The 23,137-nt window shown below is 40.2% G+C and overlaps 1 protein-coding gene across 1 annotated transcript in view; it reads left to right on the top strand.

Annotated features, from left to right (window-relative positions):
• Positions 1–23,137, top strand: part of NPC1L1 (NPC1 like intracellular cholesterol transporter 1) — a 176,716-nt gene that overhangs the window by 53,161 nt on the left and 100,418 nt on the right. The gene's annotated exons all lie outside the window — the stretch shown is intronic.

Below are 23,137 nucleotides of genomic sequence, written 5' to 3'. Positions count from 1 at the left end.
ATATCTTGTTTGCCACCAACAAACTAGTTGCCACTTGATGCCGGGTGCAGGGAGCATCTGCCGCCTCACTTTGAACGCCCAAAATAGCCTCTTTGCAGATAGGTTCCAAAGCAAACTCTATTGTTTTGCTTTGTGTTGTATAAATCTTCAACCATTAGCGAATGATCACTGGGCAAGCCATATCATGAGAAAGAATTCAGCTCTGGCAATGCAACATCCATGGGTCATGAGTTTAGTATGGTCATAGTATGGTCTGTGAAAACATTTGAACTGTATTAGCCTCCATTTAGTAGAGATGACCAGGCATCTTGCAGTAATCTTGGCATCTGACCACTCATCCTCAAGGGGACCCACATCCCCCTGTAATTTAGCCTTCAAACGTGTCAGGTGGTCTGGTGAGTTCACCACTAGAGATTTATATGTGCTTTTTTTCAAGTGGTTCCATCATAATCTTAGGTTTCACAGCATGCTTGCAGGATTATTCTCCCTTCCAAATCAGGAGGTGCCAGCCAGAATAGCAAGTTGCTCGCTTTGCCACCACATTCATAGATCTTGCATTCAGCGACTAGCCTAGAAAGGTTGACCGAGTTTAGCTAAGGCTGCCGTATCTCCTCCGTTGCTGCCATAAGCCCTGTAAGAGTCAAGTCATCTAGAGAGTGGGAAGCCTACTTTTCAAGGGTACGAAGTTCAACTTCAAGGGTGTCAATTACCCAGCTTCTGTCAATCATGGACTCAATGATTAGTGTTCTAATCTGACAGTGAACTACTGACTTACAGACCGCCCAGACTATGCAAGTGAATCCACTGGGCCCACACTGACATTGAAGTCACCTCCACCCTAAGCTTATCAGAGAAGCCCTCATCATTCAGCCACCAAGTGTTTAAAGCCAGCCCCCAAAATGTGTGTGGGGAAACCCCTAAGGTGTAGTTCCACCAAGGAATGGTCGGACAAGCCTCTCTGAAGGACCTTGAACCCCATACCTTCCACATTTCAGCTGCCATCATAAAAAAAGTGATTGATGCATTAGAACGAGTAGTGCAGTGTGAGAATAAGATGTGCTGTCTGTCGCTTATCAGGGTGCCACTTTCTCCATATATCACATAAACCCAGCAAGCTGGCCCAAGTAGCAAGGAGTTTCAATTTGCCACTGATATGTCCACCGTCGGATTTATCATTGCATTGAACTCTCCACCCAGGATAAGTGTACCTGCAAGAGACTGTGTCAGCAGACTGGCAGGGGCAGTTAGGGAGGACTCTGTCAATGCCATGGGAATGTGAACACTAACAGTTGACCAGGTTTAGTCTGATCATTATAATTCAACGTAATGGGTCTGCGTGGGCAGCAGATAGGAGCAGCAGGAGCCATCTCCAAAGACGAATGCCGACTCCCCTTGCTCCCTCTTGCGTAACCTGCATGATAGATTTTAGAACACCCATATTGGCCTAGAAAATTACAATTATTACTCAGGAAGCTGGTTTCCTCTATCTAGAGAGCATCAGGGGCCAACCTTTTGGCATGGTTGAGAGCAGCGACCGTCTTTGATTTGCTAAAGTCTGTTGACATTCCATGACAAGAATGGGGAACTAGCTATGAATACATGTGTCATGGTGGTAAGTGTATAGTGCAGCAAAGGGGGCTGCGTTGCATCTAAGCAGTTTAAACCAAAGCAACAGATATCATATCACTGTAACCGGGTGCAACATGCAACCCTGACACACCATCCACGTATCCTACACTTCCAGAACTATATCTGCCACCCTGTAGCTTAACTCTGATCAACTAAAAACTGAAACTGCACAAACATGGACAAATCTGTAAGTTGAAGAGGGCGGGAAGCAAACCATCTGGTAAATGGGCCAAACACCTTCCTTGCATGGGGGAACCCTTCCCTTTCTAGCCCTAACTAGTATATTACTAAACTGTGGAACTTCAATGAGCATAATCAGAACATTACCAACAACTAAGGAAATGCCCAGGCCTGTGGTAGCCTGTGCATCCTACCTTGACTTCAGGTGATCAGCTGCCTAAATGACCCCACACAATGGAAGCCATTGTTCGAACCAATGGCTACAGAAGGTCTAGGACTGGTCAACAAGGAGGAGCACCCCAAATCTTGCAGGCTCTGGGTCTGGTTCTGAACTGGGTCTCGGTCTCTTCACACTCAGAGGCCAAGAGTCTCCATCTCTGTTTGTTCCTGGTCTACCAGATGCAAACTTGGCTCTTCCTTGACGTTCCCTTGGCCTTTCCCTTGAGGAGGGCCTGCCCACCACGATTCCAAACGCAAGACTGGCAGATCCTCTCAATGACGTTTCAACTAGGTTTTCTCCTCGACTCAGATCCAGGCGTCCTTGGCATTGTCAAAAAAGAAAATCTTCCCCTAATGAACAGTCTGTACCCTCTCTCCGTAGGGAAGCACCTACTTAATCTGCATAGCACGCATTTTAACCTTGACATCAGCAAATGTTTTCCTCTGCTGCTGCATGAGTGCAGTATACTCAGGGAAATGTATCATTTTTGCGCTCAGGAGGACAATTTGCTGGATATAAGCCACCTTAAGAATAGCATTACTGTGGGGAGGATTGAAGGGGCGCACACAGAAGATGCTGGGGCATTGCCAAGGGCTCAATGCGCCCTTTCAGTCACAAAACAGGATGACAGATCTTATTCTGGGAACTGATTTAAACTATTTTTTGCACCAGAGTAGGCTCAACAACCACAACTTGGATGGCCACTGCACTTCTGACAGTTATATGTTCGCTTCCCCCACTCTGGGAGCGCTCATCTATGTGACCAGTCGCAACCCCTCCGTGCATTCTATTGAGGTTGCAGCGAGAACCTGTTCCACTAAGGGACGCCTCTCTAGCATCCTGGAGTGACCTCTAAGTGCCAGCAAGCCTCAGTCCATCCGGCCGCCAGTTTGCACAGGGATCTATGCTGGTCACTCCCCCCTTTCTCACCTGGTGGCTTGCAGACTCTGAAGAGATGGCACCGTCACCCTGTCTGTGAGTCCTGGCAGAAGAAGGGGAAGTGAGGTGGGTAGCTAGGAGCCGAGGCAAAGGCAAGGGAGTCGCGGGATAGCCTCCTTGGCCAGTCCCAGACTCCGAGTCTCAATCCAGGAACAGGGCCTCCAGCAGCCTGCAGGGCATCACCCCTTTCAGTACAGGGTGGCCCTGTCTCTACCTTCACTCTCACACCTTCAGTGGCCCTTGTAGCAGTTAGCCTCTGGGTGGGTCCCTGAGCTCCAGCTGCAACATCACTGCTCATCCTCCAGAGGCCCTCCTCACTGTCTCTATGGCCCTTCCATATGTGGAACCAGCGTGAGCCCAGAAGTATCTCTGGGGGGGCATGAGCAGTCACCTCAGGGGTCCTGCCACTACAGACCTGAATGGTGAGCCAGCCAAGAACTGCAAGCAGACCCGGTGGGTCACCCCACACCAGCAACTGGCCTATAGCTCCCAGCAGCTTACCAGGAGCCTAGGCCGCAGCTCATTGCTGTGTAGCGGGAGGGCCATCAGTAGTCAGGATTTTGATGGTGCTGGGCTTGGGGGGGGGGGGGGCAGGCATTGGTACCAGTTGGAAGGATTACCGCAGGATTTGGGACTGTGGTTATGCCTTGCCCTTGCAGACATATTTGACGTAAAGCATTTTGTTAGTCTCCACGTGTATGTGTGTTTCCCCGTTTTTCCTTGCTTCGGTCTCTTCTAGTTATTTTGTGTAATTTGTCACCCTACGTATCCCGAGTGTACAAATCTCCCATTGCCGGAGTCTCTCACTGATATTCGCACTCTAGTGTCTCCCAGAATCCTTGTCTCCTTCTTTCTCCATTTGTTGCTGTCTTCCCATGCCCATGTCTCATGGAGATCTGTGTTTCCCCAAGTCCATGTCACCATATCTATCCATATTAGTATATATATCTGTGTCTCACCAGTGCCTCCAATGACTCCACATCTCAGAGTCTCCCCATTTCTCGCTGCACCCCCCTGTATCTTGTCATAGTCTTTTCTTCCAGGGTCCAGATCTAACCCAGTGTTCATGCCTGTGCTTAACCATGTCCCCCTTTGTACATTGTGCATGTCTCCACAGTATCTTCATCTTCCCAGTATTTCTGGTACCAGCAGTGCTTAATTTGAGCAGATACTTTCAGGTGCTCAGCACCTGCACTTCTTTCACAGGGCCGGGGCTACAATTTCTGAACCTGTAGGTGGTGGTCTCAATATTAATTGTTCAATTCAAAATAAAAAGAATAACATACATTGCATGGTGACTGGCTAGTAAATGTTTATAGGCAGGCCGGCATTAACCTGTCCAGGCAGGCATGATCAGCGTGATGACATCACCACGTTAGTGATGATGTCATCACGCTGATCACAAATCCAAGAAGTCATCGACACACTATGGCTTGCATTCTATTCCCCTAGTCTGCTGCACCTGCCACTGCCTGAGCCTAAACCTCCCATTGAATAATTGTAGCTGGGGGCTGGCTCATGACAGAGTAGAGGCAAGGAAGCTGCAAGAGCGCATTTGGAACTTGGGAGTGAGGGCTCTTGAGGAAGAATAAATGAAAGTAAGTGTGGACTTTCCACTTGTTGCGTAGCCAGAGTAGCATATCTGGCAGCCCTGCATTGCTGCTATCCTCAATGTGCTCAATGAGGCTGTGGCCCAACACAACTTAGAATCTGTGCGCTGCACCCCAGCATGGTAATTGCTGAGCGTGAGTGAGTCCAGTAGGCACCACAGCCATACTTACTGGCATTGGCAGCATTACTGCTGGGGATAATGCCTGTGCTGTAGCAGGCAGTATCACAGCAAGCTGAGCAGTGGATGCCAATGCCGTCGCCATCCCTGGACCTACTAATTGCAGGCAGCACTAGCAGTGACATGACCTGCTGTGCTCAAGCAGCCGCCTGATCCCCAATAAACCCAGTCATACCACACTGATTAATATATGCAAAAAAGCATTTTCATTTGGTGTACATTTTGTTTTTGCGCTCAGTGTAGGTAAGAAAGTATAACAACTTTCGCTTCTTTAGGAATGACAACAGGAAAACGCAGAGTTCAAAATAGCAGGGACTAGTACAGGCTGGCGACAGGGGTCACAGGCAGCAGCAGTGTTAGAGATGAGAGACAGCGAGAGTAAAGATGAGAAGAAACAACAAGAAAGGAGAGAGATAAAACGGAGCACAGCAGAAGAAAAGGAGAGCAAATCAGATACAAAGAGAAAGCAACCATGAAGTGAAGAAGAGAGCATTAAGAAGAGAGAAGATAGAATGAAAGGATCTGGACGACAGGACAGAGGAAAAAAAGCAGACAAATGATAAAATCGAGGCACAGCTAACCACTGCTGAGAGTGATAGTAAAGAGCCAAGATTGAGGGGAGAGAGAGCAGAGCATGGATAAAAGTGAAGAGAAAAAAGGGCAGGGCTAAAATGAATAGAGAGCAAATCAGAAATACAGGGTGTGACAAAGGTGATAGAAAACAATTGATATATGATATAAAGGCTTTTGTAGCGCGCTCTATTACTAAAAATAGTATCCTGGCGCGAGAAGGTGAGGCCGATACAGAGGGTAGGATGAAAAATAGTGGGTTAAAGAATGATACTAAACAAATGAGTTTTCAGCCCCTTCTTAAAAGCCGTGATGGTCGAAGCAGTCCTGAGATGGAGGGGGAGAGCATTCCAGGCCCTCGCGGCCCTGACCGAGATGGACTGACCGCCTAGTCGGGAGTATTTAAATCTGGGCACGGTCATTTGGAACTGGTTAGCCGACCGGAGGGATCGATTAGGGATATACAAGGTGAACCTTTTTCTCAGGTAGACAGGGCCATTCTGGTGGACTGCACGAAAGGAGAGAACAAGAGATTTAAACATGATCCTGTGGGCAACCGGAAGCCAGTGGAGGCAGCGGAGGAAGGGACGGACACTAGATCTCTTGGGTGAATTAAACACGAGCCTTGCGGCCGCATTTTGTAAGACCTGGAGGCGTTGAATCAGGTAGGCAGGTAGGCCACAGAACAGACCGTTCGCGTAATCCAACCTGGAAAGTATTAGAGCACGCAAAACCGTCTCTTTAGCCTCTCTCGGGAGGAGGGGAAAAAACCTACGTAGGGTTTTGAGAGTGGAAAAGCAGACCCCCGTAAGCCTTTTAATGTGGTCCTCAAACTTAAGGTCGTTCCCAAACCATACTCCCAGGTTTTTTGCTGGGCCACCAATGGATTTTGGGCCGGGCAGATCACTGGGCCATAGGAGATTGCTAAAGTTGTCGGGAAAAGAGCCATAGAAGAGAACCTCCGACTTGCCTTCGTTGCACTTGAGCTGGGCAAGTGCCAACCAACGGAAGACCGATGAGAGGCAGAGTTGGACCGCCGACGTATCCAATTTGTCCTTTGGCCAGGTGAACAAAAGTTGTGTGTCGTCGGCGTAGGCCATAATTTTAGCCCCAAGCTGTTCTGCTAGATAAACCAAAGGGGTTAAATAAACATTAAAAAGCAAGGGGCTCAGAGTAGACCCTTGAGGGACCCCAGTAGAAAGATTCTTAGGTGAGGAAGCGAATGGAGGCATCCAAACCTGTTGTGTCCGATTATCTAAAAAAGACGTCAGCCAGTCGAGTGCAGGGCCGGTGATGCCGATGGTAGCTAATCTAGTGAGAAGAAGGGTATGGGGCACCGTGTCGAAGGCGGCAGAGAGGTCTAATAAAATCAGAACCGCTCTGCCACCTTCATCCAAGCACTCCCGGATAGCCTCCGACATTTCAACTAGGGCTGTTTCGGTGCTGTAAGCAGCCCTAAATCCAGACTGCGCTGGGTGCAGTGCCTGAGATGTTTCAACAAAATTGTACAACTGTTTAAAAGCGATCTTCTCGCAAACTTTTGCTAAGGCTGGCAGTAATGATATAGGCCGATAGTTGGAAGGCACAGCTGAATCCAGCCCAGATTTTTTCAAAAGCGGCAACAATTTGGCTTGCTTCCAACAGAGCGGGACAGTTGCGGAGAGAAAAGAAAGATTAATAATCTTTTAATAATAATAATAAATAGAGAGGTGAGAGGATAGACTCTTAGAGCAAAGACTTAGGAGACAGACAACAGATCAAGGTTGGAAGATAGAGACTGAAGCAGTGAGAGTGTTGAAAGTGGGGCTCACCGGAGGAAGACGTGTGCCATGGCATCCTTGGCAAAATTTTCAGCACCTGCACTTCTTTTTTTTACAAATTAAGCACTGGGTACCAGGTATCTCCACAGTATGTATCCCATATCCCTGTGTCTCCACATCTGTCCCCAGTGTCTTTATTCCTCCAATGTCTCTTGTTCCAATGTCTTGTAGCACCCCTGAGTTTGCTATCAGGTGGCCATGTCTTCCAGTGTTTCTCTCTTTTCTTGGGTGTCTGAGTCCTGGTCACAATAGTACTGCCTTTATGCAAGTGAGACTGTTTTACAACGGTGTCAGGAGGCCTGTGGGTGCACCAGGCTCGGTGTCCATGTCAGGTGGGAATTGGCCACGAGGAGCATTGGACATGGTGAGCAGATGCAGAGCCGCCACCAACAGCTGAAGCTACCACAGCCTAAGTGCAATACAGGTGTTTGAGAAAGCAGGGGCCAGTGGGAGCAGATGCAGTGCAGCTGCCTTGTGGGCAGATAGAGCGTGGTTGCCATGGGTACAGGTGAAATACAGGTGCTACTGGGTGCAGTAAGTGGGTGCGGGTGTAAGTCCAAACAGGGTTGGCGTACTATCAGCAACCTCACCTCCTGTGTAATTTGGCTTCTAACCCCAGAGAACCAATGACAAGTCGTGCTGATGTCAGCACCCAGCATCTCCTGAGCCAATCAGATAGAACCTCCTCAGTGTTTCCACCACCTCCTTTGCTTGGGCCTGAAATTGCATACGTGTCACACTGATGTGACACTATGTAAAAGGTGAAACCAATCTGGCTTCTCAGGGTAGCCTTGTGGGCTCCCTAAAGGTGGTCTGGCAGATTAGGAAGTCTCAAGACTAGCCACTGCTTCAGAGCTGAGGAAGAGTTGTTATGTGTTATCGTAAACTAACTAGTCACTTCCCACAAAGGAAAAAAATCAAACTCTCCACCCTTTCAACCACACACTACACAGGTAAGATCTTGAACACCCCCAAATGGGCAGTAAGAATTAAATAACTCCAGCGATTGTGTAACGCTGTCAGTCACCCACATTGTGATGTTCTTCAACTTTCAATAAAAAATTACGAAACAAAAAAAATAATGTATTTCAATATAATACTCTGTCAAGCAGCACAAATGTAATGGGGGAGGTGGTGACAGTGGCTGCCTGAAGCTCTGCCGTTTGTATTAAAGTTACCTGTGTGTCATGTATGGCTTGCAGCTATTAGTGAATGAAAGAAATCCCTTCTGATGAAAGCATAAGTATGAGACTCAAGAAGATCATGCACCTGTATGGGATTCGAGCTTTGCATTGCATGGTGCAATCTGGTCCTAAAATTGCTTGCATGTTAATCTGGGCCCAAACTGTGACTGTGCTGTCATCGACGCATTGACACTTACAGGATAGCGTATAGAAAATTATAGTAGAGTACGCTAACCTTATATTTTGGAGCAATTTTATATACTGATGTATAGCACTCCAATATCTTTGGGTCGAGTCCATGTTATATAAAACTGCCCAAAAAGCAAATCGACTAGCCAGCCTTCGGGCGCTAAAAATAATAATAGGATTTTTAAACTGCAGGTTTGTGAGGTGTGAATTTAGCGCTTATACTGGAGACCAGGATGTGGGCATATAACTCAGTGCAGCGCCTCGACGCCCTTTCAAAGGCGCTGGCCGGTTGAGCAGAATGCCAGTTGGACTGACCCCAGCGATACCTCCCACGACACAGGAGTCTCTCGGTGGGGAAAGAGTGAGGCTGCACTGAGAGCCACTATACAGTCACCTGCTGCTGGGCCCTCCTGTAACATCAATGCCTGGTTAACATCAAAACAGAGGACACACCAACACAGCTGCTGGTGTATACATCACCTCAGTAACAGGGAGGAGCAAGGGAGGGCTATTGTCATTAACAAGTGAGGATGGGCCACAAATATAAGGGATCTCCTTTCTTACACAATTTTTAGTCGCCCCTCTCCCACACGCTCACACACACGCCACACACACAAACATCGCTCTATACAACTCCACTCACCCCGATGCACGCAGACAAGTTCCCCGTGGCACTGTAGTAATCGTCAGTGGCAGAATATTTGCATGAATCCCATATAATTGCACTGTAGGTTAGTGGCACTGTAAATCAGTGGAGAATATTTCCATGTGCTACATTAGATGACAATATAAGGCATCAGCAGCCACGGTACTCTATGTCACCATACTCTGCAACACTCTATACCAATGCACTGTATACCACTCCACTCTTCTCTATGCCACTCCAGTGCATGCTACTGTTCGTGCCCCCACACTGTGCCTCTTCAATACACCTAACTCTCTGCCACTCCACTCAACGAGACTCTATTCCACTCTTCGGCATTCAACTTTACGACACTCCATGCCACTCTTCTCTACTCCACTAACTATTAGCCGTGCTGAACCGCAGCCTTGCTTTAGCATAACATGGCTAAACACATTGGCAAAGCCAATATCTCTTGCCTAAACTCGGTTCCCCAGCTTCAAAGTCGTCCGCTCTAGCTGTTACCTTTGTGAGCGGTACATCAGACAGAAAGTGTAAAGCTGTTAAGACACAGAGTGCAGTGCTTAAAAGTGAGTTGCCATACTTTTTATGAGGCATCAAACCCCACTCCCCCCGAATTTGAATAATTGTTTCATCCCTAAATTACACTCATAACAGTTTACAATCAGCCTGAATGCCAGTATTTTTATGCAGTTCTAAGGTTAGGATTAAAAACATGGGATTCCTGAAGAGGATTTCCGGATGGGGAATGGGAGGAGAAGCGTTTTCTAGGTTTTCACAAACAATCCCAATAGCTTTTAACGTCTGATTTGCTCGAATCTATGACATATTATCGAAAGACACAATATCGTAGTACAAAATTATCGACACAAATAAATCGATATCAAAAATATCGACATCCTATACTTATTTAATCACATACACAAATATCGAAAATTAAATATCGCAATACATAAACATCGATATCAATTATATCGACCACATATATATCGCAATATTTAAATATCGATAATTAAAATTTATAAACAGTACGTTAAAAATATCGAGAGTAAAAATATCGACTACAATAATATCGTTATTTAAGCAATATCGAACAATTTTATTATTATTCTATAACACTTTTAAACATTAAAAAATGACTATTAGCACTACAAAAAATAACATTTTACAACTATTTATAAATAAAAATATTTTCACATTTAATAATAAATGATTTACACATTTATAAATTATTTCTTTAACATATTATATAAAGGTATGTATGCTCAACATTAATTAGCGTTTACCATATATGGTAATTAATTACACCAACAGTTTATCGAAAATACAAACCAACGAATCAAAACAGTACAAACATAAACTCACCAATAGCTAACTAATTAGTAACTCCAAAACACTATATAAACAATTACATCCAACAAACAAATTACCTGAGAAAAGTAGAAGACAGGAAAGAATACTGTGGATACATTTGACGACGCCTACAAGAAAACTAAGATTCAACCTACCATTAAGAGGATTGAAAGTAAGTAACGAAATGTAACTTAATTAAAGGAACTGCTAAAATTACACAGTTAGTAAAAAGGACAAATAACTCATACATATGTATTGTATATTATCTCCTACCAGTACAGAAAACTTCACTACTAAAGAACAGAAAAACCTAAGAAGAAAACGACGAAACTACTAACAAAGTAATCATTTTCTATTTTTTCTCGAACAACATTAATTAATTGAAGCTTTAACATTAAAACAGCAAACAGACCTGCTACCAAAATATGTTTCTAAATATGGATTGTAATGAATAATATTTTTTTTACAGATAAAGACATCAAAGAAAATACAGGCCACAACAGAAAATTGAACAGATTGCCTTACACCTACAACAGCATTAAAACTCTGCATAACAAGCAACTAATACAAAGTAAGTCAATTAAATGATGTGACAAACAGTAACTCCTAAAGAATTAAAAATTGCTAACATATTGTAAAAATGTATGCATATATCCTTCTTTTTTTCTAGCACCACTACAACATCCACTAACAACAAATATCAAAGAACAGAATTCAACAAACAAAGATACAACTACCAAAGTAAGTATATCCAAACACTTTTCCAAAAGATAAAATAAGTAAAAGCTTTAACTTATAGGAAAACATGTAAAAGCTACCCAACAAAATATAAGTAAACAATTAACACAAATAAATGTTTTTTTTAAGCAAAGAAACACCAGAAAAGACAGACCACAAGAAAAAGAGTAAAGAACATCAAAATCACAGACTAAACTTCAACCAAAGGTAAGCATGCACAATATAAATATTTATAATTCCCACTTAAAATACATATAACTATAACTATAATAACTATACCATATATTTCTTATAGATTTAAAAAGGAGAAAATGACAGAAGGAGCTGAATTTGTTACCAGTCAAAAAGGGAAACTATTACTCTGCTACATGGGTTATACTTATACCCAAGAGAAACAATTTGGGATGAAAGTAAATTGGAAATGTTGCAAATATTACTCTAACAAATGTTATGGAAGAGCAACAACTAGAGAAGCAACTGTCCTTTACACCAGGGAACACAACCACCCTCCAAATGTTACAGAAATAGAAGTCAGAACAGCATTAGAAAACATTAAAGAAGCTAGTACAGGTTCCCAAAAACCTACAAGCCTAATTTTAAAAGAACAAATTCCACAAATCCCAAAAACAGCCACTACCCAAATGCCTAATATAATTTCTCTCAAAAGAACAATATCACGTACCAAAAAAGCAACTACTACTACCACTCCACCACCTAAAACATATAGTGATATAAATTTAACTCATAACCAAACTATAACTTTAAACAAAATACCTTTTATAATTTACGACAATAAAAACAATGAGAAAAGAATAATAATCTTTGGTACTGCTATAAATTTAATAAAACTCCAACAATGCCAAATTTGGATGATGGACGGTACTTTTAACATCTGTCCCAGACCTTTCTACCAACTTTACACAATACATGGCTTATATCAAAACTGTAACATACCTCTACTATATGCACTGCTTCCAAATAAAACTAATTCAACATATATGGATTTATTAAACATTATCAAACAAAAAACAAATGACTATTCCCCAGAAAAAATTATACTGGATTTTGAACAAGCAATGCTCTCAGCTATTTTAAAAATACACCCCCATACTTGTATCCAAGGATGCTATTATCATTTTAATCAGTGTCTTTGGAGGCATTTACAAAAAACTACTCTAAGCATAGAATATGCTACAAGCTCATCTTTTGCATATCAAATAAAAAAACTGATAGCACTAGCTTACGTCCCTGAAACAGATGTGGCCGAACACTACAACCTTTTAATAGACAGCCAATTTTACAAACAAAATGAAGCAAAGTTAAGTCCTCTCTTAGACTACTTTGAGGACACTTGGATAGGTAGACTCCATAGATCTGGCCACAGGAGAAATCCTAAAATCCTAATACCCTGGTGGAATGTTTACAGAAGCACCTTAAATGGAGAATCTAAAACAAACAACGCAGTTGAAGGTTGGCACAATGCCTTCCTCCAATCAACAGGCCGAACTAAACCAACATTAGAAAAATTCATTACATGCCTCCAAAAAGAGCAAAGTTATCAGGAATTAAGAATGGAACAATCCATTACAGAACTAATTCCAAAAACATCCAAACAAACAAAACAAATGCACAAATACCTAGAGAAACAAGTAAAGCTGTACCCTAGCACAACAGGCATGGAATACCTCAATATAATAGCCAAAACACTACTGTAAACTACTGTAAGCCACAAACAATCTCAATAGAAAAATGTTGTAATACAATAATATTACATTCATATAATTTATTTCGAATAAAATTAATGTATGGAATATATATTATATAATTAAATATATATACACACATTAATTATGTTTGAAATAAATAAAACTAAACAATAAACATTAAAACATTACCCACCCACAATTATAAAAATTTAAAATAACTTACCAAAGATATTCCAAATGATGTAGAATCCATTTCCACCAAAATAATCCAGTTTCGAATTCCAGTTACCCAAAAAAAAATGAAAAAATACAAGTGTCCCAAAATAGATAAATCCATTCCACGAAGCTCTTTCGAAATACCATAAAAAACCCGAAAAATGTAAAAATGTAGAAAAAAGGCTCCAGGAAAACCGAAAAATTTGAAGAAGTGTCTACAAACTATTAGTTAATAAAACTAACGAACACTTCTCCCCAAAAAAAAGCGCTTCCTTCGGACATCAGGAACTCCTGCAAGTGAAAGACATAAAAGAAATATTACCACCCACATAAAATAACACATACAGTCCTACTAAAAGTAATACCAACATAATATTTCGAATAATAAACTTAAACATCGAAACACTAACTCTACATACAAGCCAATTCAACACTAAAAAGTACGTTAAATGTACATCCGCAAACACAACATATCATAATCTCCAATACAACACATTTACTTCTAACAACACTAAATACGACCAAACTACTCTCAAAATTAATTTAAAACACAGTTAAAACATATTAAATAAACCTTACCTTCAGAGACGTGAAGTGTTTCCCAACCGCTAGCTGAACTTCCTCAAAATGACACAAAACGACCTAAAGCGGTTACAAAATAAAGGACCCAAAACTAAAGAAAAAGTTAGAAATTACACACTTATTATTTAATGCAAGCAAAGTATTTGTGAATTTAATAAACCAAGGAATACTATGAAAAAATAGTAATTTATAATTTGTATTAAATTACTTAGAAAAATGTACACAATTTGTAAAATTATAAAAATAAATATTATAAAATACATAATATGTATTATTATAATTGTAAAAATGTTGAAATGGTGTTAAAAAATTTAACAAAATGTTTAACAAAATGTATATAAATAAATGTAATCTACAATATTTTCTTCAATTAAAATTTTTGTTACAAAATGTAATATTAATATATTAATATTAATATAAATACTAAACTATTGTTTATTAACAACATGTATTTGAATATATACATTGTATATGTATTTTTCAAACAGTATATTTTATTTGGATGTATGACGTTACAACTCATACTTTTACAACGCATACCATTACAACGATAATTTTACAACGCAAAAACTATAACAATGCATGTATTTAAAACGCATGTTTTTACAACGCAGGTACCTTTACAGCGCATACTATTACAACGTAAGTATTGGTAAGTATATAATAATTTTTTTAATTTAAATTAATAGAAAATAATATAATTTAATTTAATTTAATGTAATTTAATTTCATTTAATTAAATTAATTTAAATTTAATTTTATTTTAACCCTGTACCCCTGTACCCCAAAAACCCAAAACTGACCCTAAACCCTAAAAATACCCTTTTACCCAAAAACCCAAAACCCAAAACTTACCCAGAACCCTAAAAATACCCCTTTACCCAAAAACCCAAAACTGACCCTGAACCCTAAAAATACCCCTTTACCCAAAAACCCAAAACTGACCCTGAACCCAAAAAATACCCCTTTACCCAAAAACGGAAAACTGACCCTGAACCCAAAAAATACCCCTTTACCCAAAAACTGAAAACTGACCCTGAACCCAAAAAATACCCCTTTACCCAAAAACTGAAAACTGACCCTGAACCCTCAAAATACCCCTTTACCCAAAAACTGAAAACTGACCCTGAACCCAAAAAATACCCCTTTACCCAAAAACTGAAAACTGACCCTGAACCCAAAAAATACCCCTTTACCCAAAAACTGAAAACTGACCCTGAACCCAAAAAATACCCCTTTACCCAAAAACTTAAAACTGACCCTGAACCCTAAAAATACCCCTTTACCCAAAAACCCAAAACTGAGCCAGAACCCTAAAAATACCCCTTTACCCAAAAAACAAAAACTGACATTGAACCCTCAAAATACCCCTTTACCCAAAAACTGAAAACTGACCCTGAACCCTAAATATACCCCTTTACCCAAAAACCTAAAACTGACCCAGAACCCTAAAAATACCCCTTTACCCAAAAACTGAAAACTGACCCAGAACCCTACAAATACCCCTTTACCCCAAAACTGAAAACTGACCCTGGACCCTTAAAAAAAACCAAACATATAAAATGTAATTTTTAATTATATACTTACCAATACTTACGTTGTAATGGTATGCGTTGTAAAAATACCTGCGTTGGTAAAAAATGCGTTGTAAATACATGCGTTGTAATAGTTTTACCGTTGTAAAAATTTCATTGTAATGGTAGTGCGTTGTAAAAGTTGCATTGTAATGGTTGTTTCCCATTTTATTTACTTCTAACAATACTTATGTTTATTAAATATGTATTCTTTGAATTAAGTTATATTACCAATATTGTTTGAAATGTTTAATACAATTTACACAAATTACACAAATATATGAATAAATATAAATGTAAAAAATATGTGTAATTGTAATGTTTATTGTTGTTCTTTCTCATGTGAATAAAAAAATTCATTTGTTCAAAAAAACACTACAGTATTTAATATTTTACTTCACTACAAGATTTATTTAATGACATTTCAATCTACATAACTTTACTATTACCACTCCAGTCTACATTAAATTGGTGTAGGTGCTGGACACTAATTAAATATAATTTACTATTCCCACTCCAGTCACCATTAAATTTGGGTAGGTGGTGGACAATAATTAATTATAATTTAATATTCCCACTCCAATCTACATTAATTTGGGGTAGGTGCTGGACACTAATTAAATAGATATTATTATTCCCACTCCAGTCTACATTAATTTGGGGTAGGTGCTGGACACAAATTAAATATAATTTAATATTCTCACTCCAGTCTACATTAATTAGAGATAGATGGTGGACACTAATTATATATAATTTACTATTCCTACTCCATTCTACATTAATTAGGAATACTTTAGTACACTATTTACATATACATTTAAATTCCCACTCCAAGGTACATAAAATGCATGTATATATATGTTTAGTTAAATAAAAATAGATACCTTAAACACTATATACAATAATAATGTATAAAAATAAAATCTTTTCTAATTAATAATGTTTTTTTTCACTATTCAAATGTAGTATAATATACAAAACTGTACAGCAATATAGATTGTTACCAATTTTACTCACTCCATACACTCAACAAACAAATATACTTAAACCAAATGTGTAAATATGAATTAAATGTTAAAAAGTATTCCAAATATTTATATTAAATAAATAGTTAAACATATTTGAAAGTAGAACAATATTGTAAATTTTTATAGAAAAAATTTCGCAATTTATTTCAATTTTTTTTCGAAATTCGAAATTTTACATTTGTATTTAATGTACATATTGGTTTAATAAATGTTTTGACATATTTAAAAAAAAATTTTTACAAATATATATTTAAATTAAAAAATATTTTGATTTATTTATTACATTTTTTCCAAATAAATTTAAAATGTTAAACACTTTTTTTAATGCATAATTATTTAACCATTTTAATATTTTTCTCCAATGTAAATATATGTATTTATAAACATTTTTTATATAATATTAATTTAAAAAAATTTATATAAAATAACATCTATTTCAAATATCAATTTTTTTAAAAATTTAATGTGAAAACATAATTTTAAAATAATTTGTTTTTTTTAAATTATAAATTTTTAAGTTTTAAATGTTTTTTTAATTTTATTATATTTTTTAAATTAAAAAAAAAAAAGAAAAAAAAATTAAAACACTCCCCACCCTTATCCCCTATAAACCCAACATCCCGCTCCTAAATTTATATATAAATTAATTAATTTTTATATACAATTTATTTTTTATAATATTTTATTTTTTAAAATTTCAAAATAAAATAAAAAATCTACAATTTTATATTTATAATATATACATTTTTAATACACTCCCCACCCTTATCCCCTATAAACCCAACATCCCGCTCCTAAATTTATATATCAATTAATTAATTTTTATATAAAAAAAAAAAATTAATATATTTTTTTGTAATATTTTCTAATTAAAATAAAAATTATGGAATTTTATATTTATAATATATACATTTTTAATACACTCCCCACCCTTATCCCCTATTAACCCAACATCCCGCTCCTAAATTTATATATGTTTTTTTATTTTTTTATTATATTTTATAGGTACACATTACTATTAATAAATTCTAATTATTATTAATTATTACACAACAATAACACATATTACTACATAATTATTACTATATATTTTATTTCGATATTTTTACTATTTATCGATATTTCTTTACAACGATATTTTTACTTAGATATTTTTGTTATCGATATTTCAGCACACATACTTATTACGATATTTTTGTAATCGATATTGGTGATTCCGATATTTTTCATCATCGATATTTAAACTTCGATATTATGTCACTTCGATATTAAAAGTTCGATATTATGTCTGCGTACCATTTGCTCACCTTGCTTCAGTAGTAAACATGCTTGAGTATGTGTGTGTCTTCATGGGTTCTAGGACAAGGATCACAAGGAAAATATTTTTCCATGTGGAGGAAAAAGATATAAAATGTAAAATGCATTTACATCCTAATCCTATCACAAAATGGGAAATCTGGTGGGACATGTTCTAGATGATGAAGATGGCAGATGTGATTTCAGCATCCCCGTCTGGGCTCAAATCAAGGTGAAGAAACCACCTGCCCTGTTCAGCCACAGCATTGACATCCCATAGACGGAAGGCACCCCTGTGAACAGGGTAAGGTGCAGGGCCACACTGGGGACCCTAAGCAGCCCTGGCAATTTTGTCGGTCGAGGCCAGGGGGTGTGCAAGTTATACAATGCTGCTTTTCCTACCGGGAATCGCTGGAAAACTGCCCCCAGTAACAAAACTGACTCCCACAGGTGCAAAACTGGCCCCCACCCTTCCAGCCTTCCGGGTAAATGCCCGCTATGACCAGTCCAGCCCTGGTCAGGTGCAGAGTGGCTTTGGGAAGTTGGTCACTAGCGAGAAATGCTCCTGCAGAGTTGGAGCTGTGGCACTGCCCGAAACCCTTGGGCCACTCTCCCATTGCTACATGCGACTGGTGCCCGTAGGCTTAAAACAGTGCCAGCCTACCTGGAGAAAACCCCTCTGGCGCTACCTGTGTTCATTGTGGATTGTCAGGTGTACTGGCGGGTGGACGAGGACCTGTTCCACAGAGTGTGCCGATTGCAGCTCCTATTGCCCTTGGGTAAGACGCTGCAGCCCTGGTAGGACTGAAGGGCTGTGATGAGAGTGAACGGGCCAAGCCTAACTAACTCAACCACTACAGGAGGGCAGAAGTCTGTAAAAAGAGAAGTGGGGGGCTAACCAAGTTATGCAGTATGCAAGGGACATCATAGCACATGACATCATGGCACATGACATCTCACATAGCATCACAGGAAGTGCCAACACAAGAAGCGACTTCAGATCTTAAGACCTCGCACATAGGTCTGTAAGGAGTACATTTTAGTGCATTACAATATTTAAGAAATTAGATTTTGTGTCGGTGTTGTGCCAAAAAAGTGACGCAACCTGACTTAAACATTTTTTTTTTTTAACTCTGCCACAAAGAAATTGGCAACAAGAAGAAACATGGCAGTAGATCTGTTCTGCTTAACTGGTTGCAAATTCTGCATTTTAAAATATCTTTTGTGGTTAAGACACCTCCTGCAGAAATCTTTGTGTCCCCAGTAACTCTCAGGGGATAATGTAATGGTATGATAACTCTGGAGGATAACATATTTGCTGAGAAACCTGTGTTTTGTCTAGTCCCAGTTTTGAGTCAAGTAGCGTAGAGGGATAATATGTCTCCTGCAAAGCACATCATGTAACACGCAGATGACAGATTTTTACTTAATGTCCAAGGGTAAGTGGGCTAATGCTTTTAACACAGAAATTATTTTGTTACTTACAATTCATATATTGCAATTCTAATATAGCACTGCGAGCTATGAAGGACATGTGACTCTTTCACATTGTAATATTCACTGTCTAATGTAATACATTCTGTATATTGACTTACACTCATATGATATATTGTCAATGTATAATGTGTATGTGTGATGTAAAGTGCTCTGACACCCTGCATTGGGATGATCAGCGCTATAAAAGAAATAACACAGAATAGTGGTATTTAAATTGTTATTTGTGTAAATACTGGGACAGACCAACACATCTGACATTCTTACAGTGCATGCAAATCTCTCATATACAGAGCCTGGAAAAACTCAAAAGTATGCCTCTCTTACGTACTTGTGAAGTAATAACATGTGATGTGCCTTTGCTTCCCCTAAATTGCATTTGCATGTAACTCTGAGTCTCCAGATAGCTCCCAGCCAAGATACTCCAACAAAAAGAGGCCTGATAGCCCCTTAAATTTGCCCTTTATTTTGGGCCCAGTTGGAATTTAAAACAACGAAGCCCTCTCGCCTGCACTTTGCTACTTGGAACAAAAGCAGGCAATGTGCTGTCACTGTTGAATGTGTCCCGGTGTCTGAAAATTTCACCAGAACACGCTCATTATATGTCTATGGGGTCTAACTTCTTAGCAGGATAGACAGTGTCCTCCCTGTGAAAAGAGTGGGTAGACGCTGTCTACTCTTGACTTGTGCGCTGCATTTCAGTGACCCTGCCTGTGACCCGGCCGACCAAGAGCAGGGCCGCTGGGATGGGTGAAGCCATGACCAGCTAGATATGCAAGTCCCGGGCTCCCCACTCCCCACCCCTCCCTGCTGAAGGGATAAGAGAGAGAGAAGCAGTGGAAGAGGCGCTGACACTGATTGCATTGAGCCTAGAGACTGGGAGGTGTTGTATAACCCCACAAGGGTAGTGAACAATATCAGGCACTGAGAGACTCTAGCCTATGTGCTGGGTGATTGTGGAGATATGAACGTTTGGAGCACTTCTCCACCCTTCAACACCTCCCTCCCCAGCAGGCATATCAATGTATATAAGCCATATGCACTTGAGCTATGCTATCAGAGTGGATTCACTGAGGATTCTTTCCCCTGCTTTCTTTTTCAAGGCTCCATGATAAACATATCTGGTTCGGGAAGATGGATTAGATTACGAGTGCATAGCCAAATTGCTGCGCCTGGCTTGAGAGTGCGCGCACTATCGGACCTGGCCCAGAGACTAGGGATCTGCAATGCCAGGCTTGTCTAACTGCCACCACTGATTGTTGCAGTATGCAACTTTGACATCCTTGAGTGAACATACAACCTTTCTTTAAGTATGTGTTTGTCATGGACACCAACATAATACGCACTCATTGCATCTCTCTGCTGCAGGCACCTCCCAACCACCAGCTGTAACATGTGGGAAAAAACAGGTACCGGCACCTCTTAAGCAGAGCAACATAGATAAATATACCAAACCCACTTGGAGTGCAATAACATCACCAAACAAAACAGGGGATGCTGTAGAAACTAATACAACTTCAATCACTCCATCAAAGATCTTTAAAGCTATTTATGACGCCCACAAAACCCTGGAGAGCAAAAAAGGGAGAGTGGGAAAGGATGTCTCCCTCCAGTACCAAGACTTAAGATAAGTGGCACAATTTGTGATAGAAGCTGAGCGCAGAATCTCAGCAATTGAAGACAAACTACAAGTGTTTCAACCAGAAGGAACTTGCCTCCTTTGTCATGGCTAGAGAAAATCACCAAAGAATCGAGGGATGGTCACGTAAGAATGATCCTCAATTCAAGGGCACACAGGAGAGACTTTAAGGGATACAACTGGAGGAGTCTTTTACCACCTGCCTAACATCCTGGATGTGTGTGCTGGACTGAAAACCTGCTTTATACCTGTCAGGGTGCATTAGGCCCTTATGGCTGAATCCCTCCGAGCACATCACCATCAAGGTCCCTGTTCCCACTAATATTGAAATACCTAGACCGATTCACCATTCTCCAGGCCGCACATCTAAAAAACTGAGATTAAATTGAAGCTTCAAGGATAATGACCTTCTCAGACTACACATACTTTGTCCAACCCATATTATTTGAGGCCACCATAACAAAAACTAAATAGAATATGTCTCACCTATGCTCTTATATGTGGCAAATGCTCTAAATCAAGTCAAATCATACTTTATTGAAACTCAACAGGATGAATGGAACTGGGTGGAAGAGAGAAGGCCATCTAGACATGCACCCAATAGGTCACCTGCCTCCCCTTTGGCCTTCTAACAAGATGCCACACAGCTCCCCAAGCAAATAGGACTCCGAGAAGACAGCGCTGAAAGTCCAAATCAGTGACTGGAGCAGTATTTGACATATGAACTCTGCCACAACTAGTAGAAGCGGAAGGAAAGAGGACACATCAGCCTAGATAGATACACCCCAACCAGAGTAACCCCCTAAAGAGACTGACAGCATATCAAACAACTGCCCCTCTATTAATGTCAAGTATGACTCTCCCTCACTTAAATAGGACACCAGATCCCACGACGGCAGGGGCCATGCTTGTATTGCCAATGTGTTTGTTCCACCAATGATTGAGAATACTCTGCAAGCCATATTTTGACTAATGTTTGCCTCACCTTAAGGATGAAACTAATTAGTGTTGACTTGGACTCTGTTATGGACCCCCAAGTAGACACCAAAGGACCTCTCACACCATGATGTTTGCTCATCCTCTCTAACTGGGTCTAATCACTGGGACCTAGCAACCCATAGAATGCAATGCACCCAGAGGAAAGTGAATATACTATTCTTCTGCCCCCTCAATCGTGCATTTCTATGGCGTTATTGCTTCTTTATTCAAGCAGCAGAATCCACCTCCATGACCGATAATTGCACTTTAAATAGACACCTGCTGGACTACTCCATTGTACATATCTGCATTGGTCAACCAAAGCAGGACCTTGGAGCACATGAACGCCTGGTAGCTGCATGACGAGGACTTTGCAGGGTTCAGCCACCAAGAAACCTCAACCTTCTTTGAATTCAATATCAGCTAAATCCTCACACTGATTACAGCTTCAGATGCTTTCAAAGTAACTCTCTGTAGGCTGGCAATGCTCTGTTATTGGGTGAATAAGTGCTAGGAAAACAAACTATACTCCTCGAAGAGTGCCTTCAACCCCAGAAAAAAAGATGGCAGCAATGTTTAGTGAGGAGTCCTTACGTCAATTGGAAATAACCAAACAATCCTTTAGGTAAAAGCTACTTGATTGTGTTAAACTGGCATGGGCAACTTCTCAGATTAGATTCTATGAAATAGGTGATATATTTGGTAAATTCCTCTATTGGCTTGCCAGCAGGGAAACTGCCATGAGGATAGAATTCTCTATCCACAACCAAGATGGACAGTTGACCAAAGGGCACCTACTAATTGCCCAAGCATTTGTTTCTTATTATGAGCAATTTTACAAAGTTCGCACACTCCACCCTTGTGGTAAAACCCAGATTTTAAAAGTCTCATCAGTGCCCATACTCACTGACGAGACTGACTAACACTAGGGCTTCACCTGACAGCTGAGGAATACCTGTGGCCAAAAGTGCTAAAACGTCATAGAAAACACCAGGCCCTTACAGATGTGCTCTAGAATTCCTCTCTTATGTCCCTTCACCTAATGGCAGTGTACAAGGAGGTTTTTCAGACCAGTACCCTACCTTGCAGATTGTGATGACCCTAGATCGGAACTGAAGCTTCTAGACCGATGCCAGTTGCATGATCTACTACATGTTCCAATAACACTGCTAACCCCACTCCCAGCCGCCAAAATCACACTGAATTATTGACTTTGTGCACGCTGATGGTTCCAATGGGATGGCCTCCCTACTTGTGAGACCCCGCTCTGGCACTGCATATGGCTTTGGAAGGTGGTAAGCCTGGAGGGTTTTGGCTTCCGGTACTTGTTCAGCGTATCCAAGATGGTGGATATGTGGGAAGGGAACCAT

Source organism: Lissotriton helveticus, chromosome 11, assembly GCF_964261635.1.
Source record: "Lissotriton helveticus chromosome 11, aLisHel1.1, whole genome shotgun sequence".
NCBI classification, from domain to species: domain Eukaryota; kingdom Metazoa; phylum Chordata; class Amphibia; order Caudata; family Salamandridae; genus Lissotriton; species Lissotriton helveticus.
The sequence above is the reverse complement of the archived record's forward strand: the minus strand, read 5'-3'. Positions and strand labels throughout refer to the sequence as shown.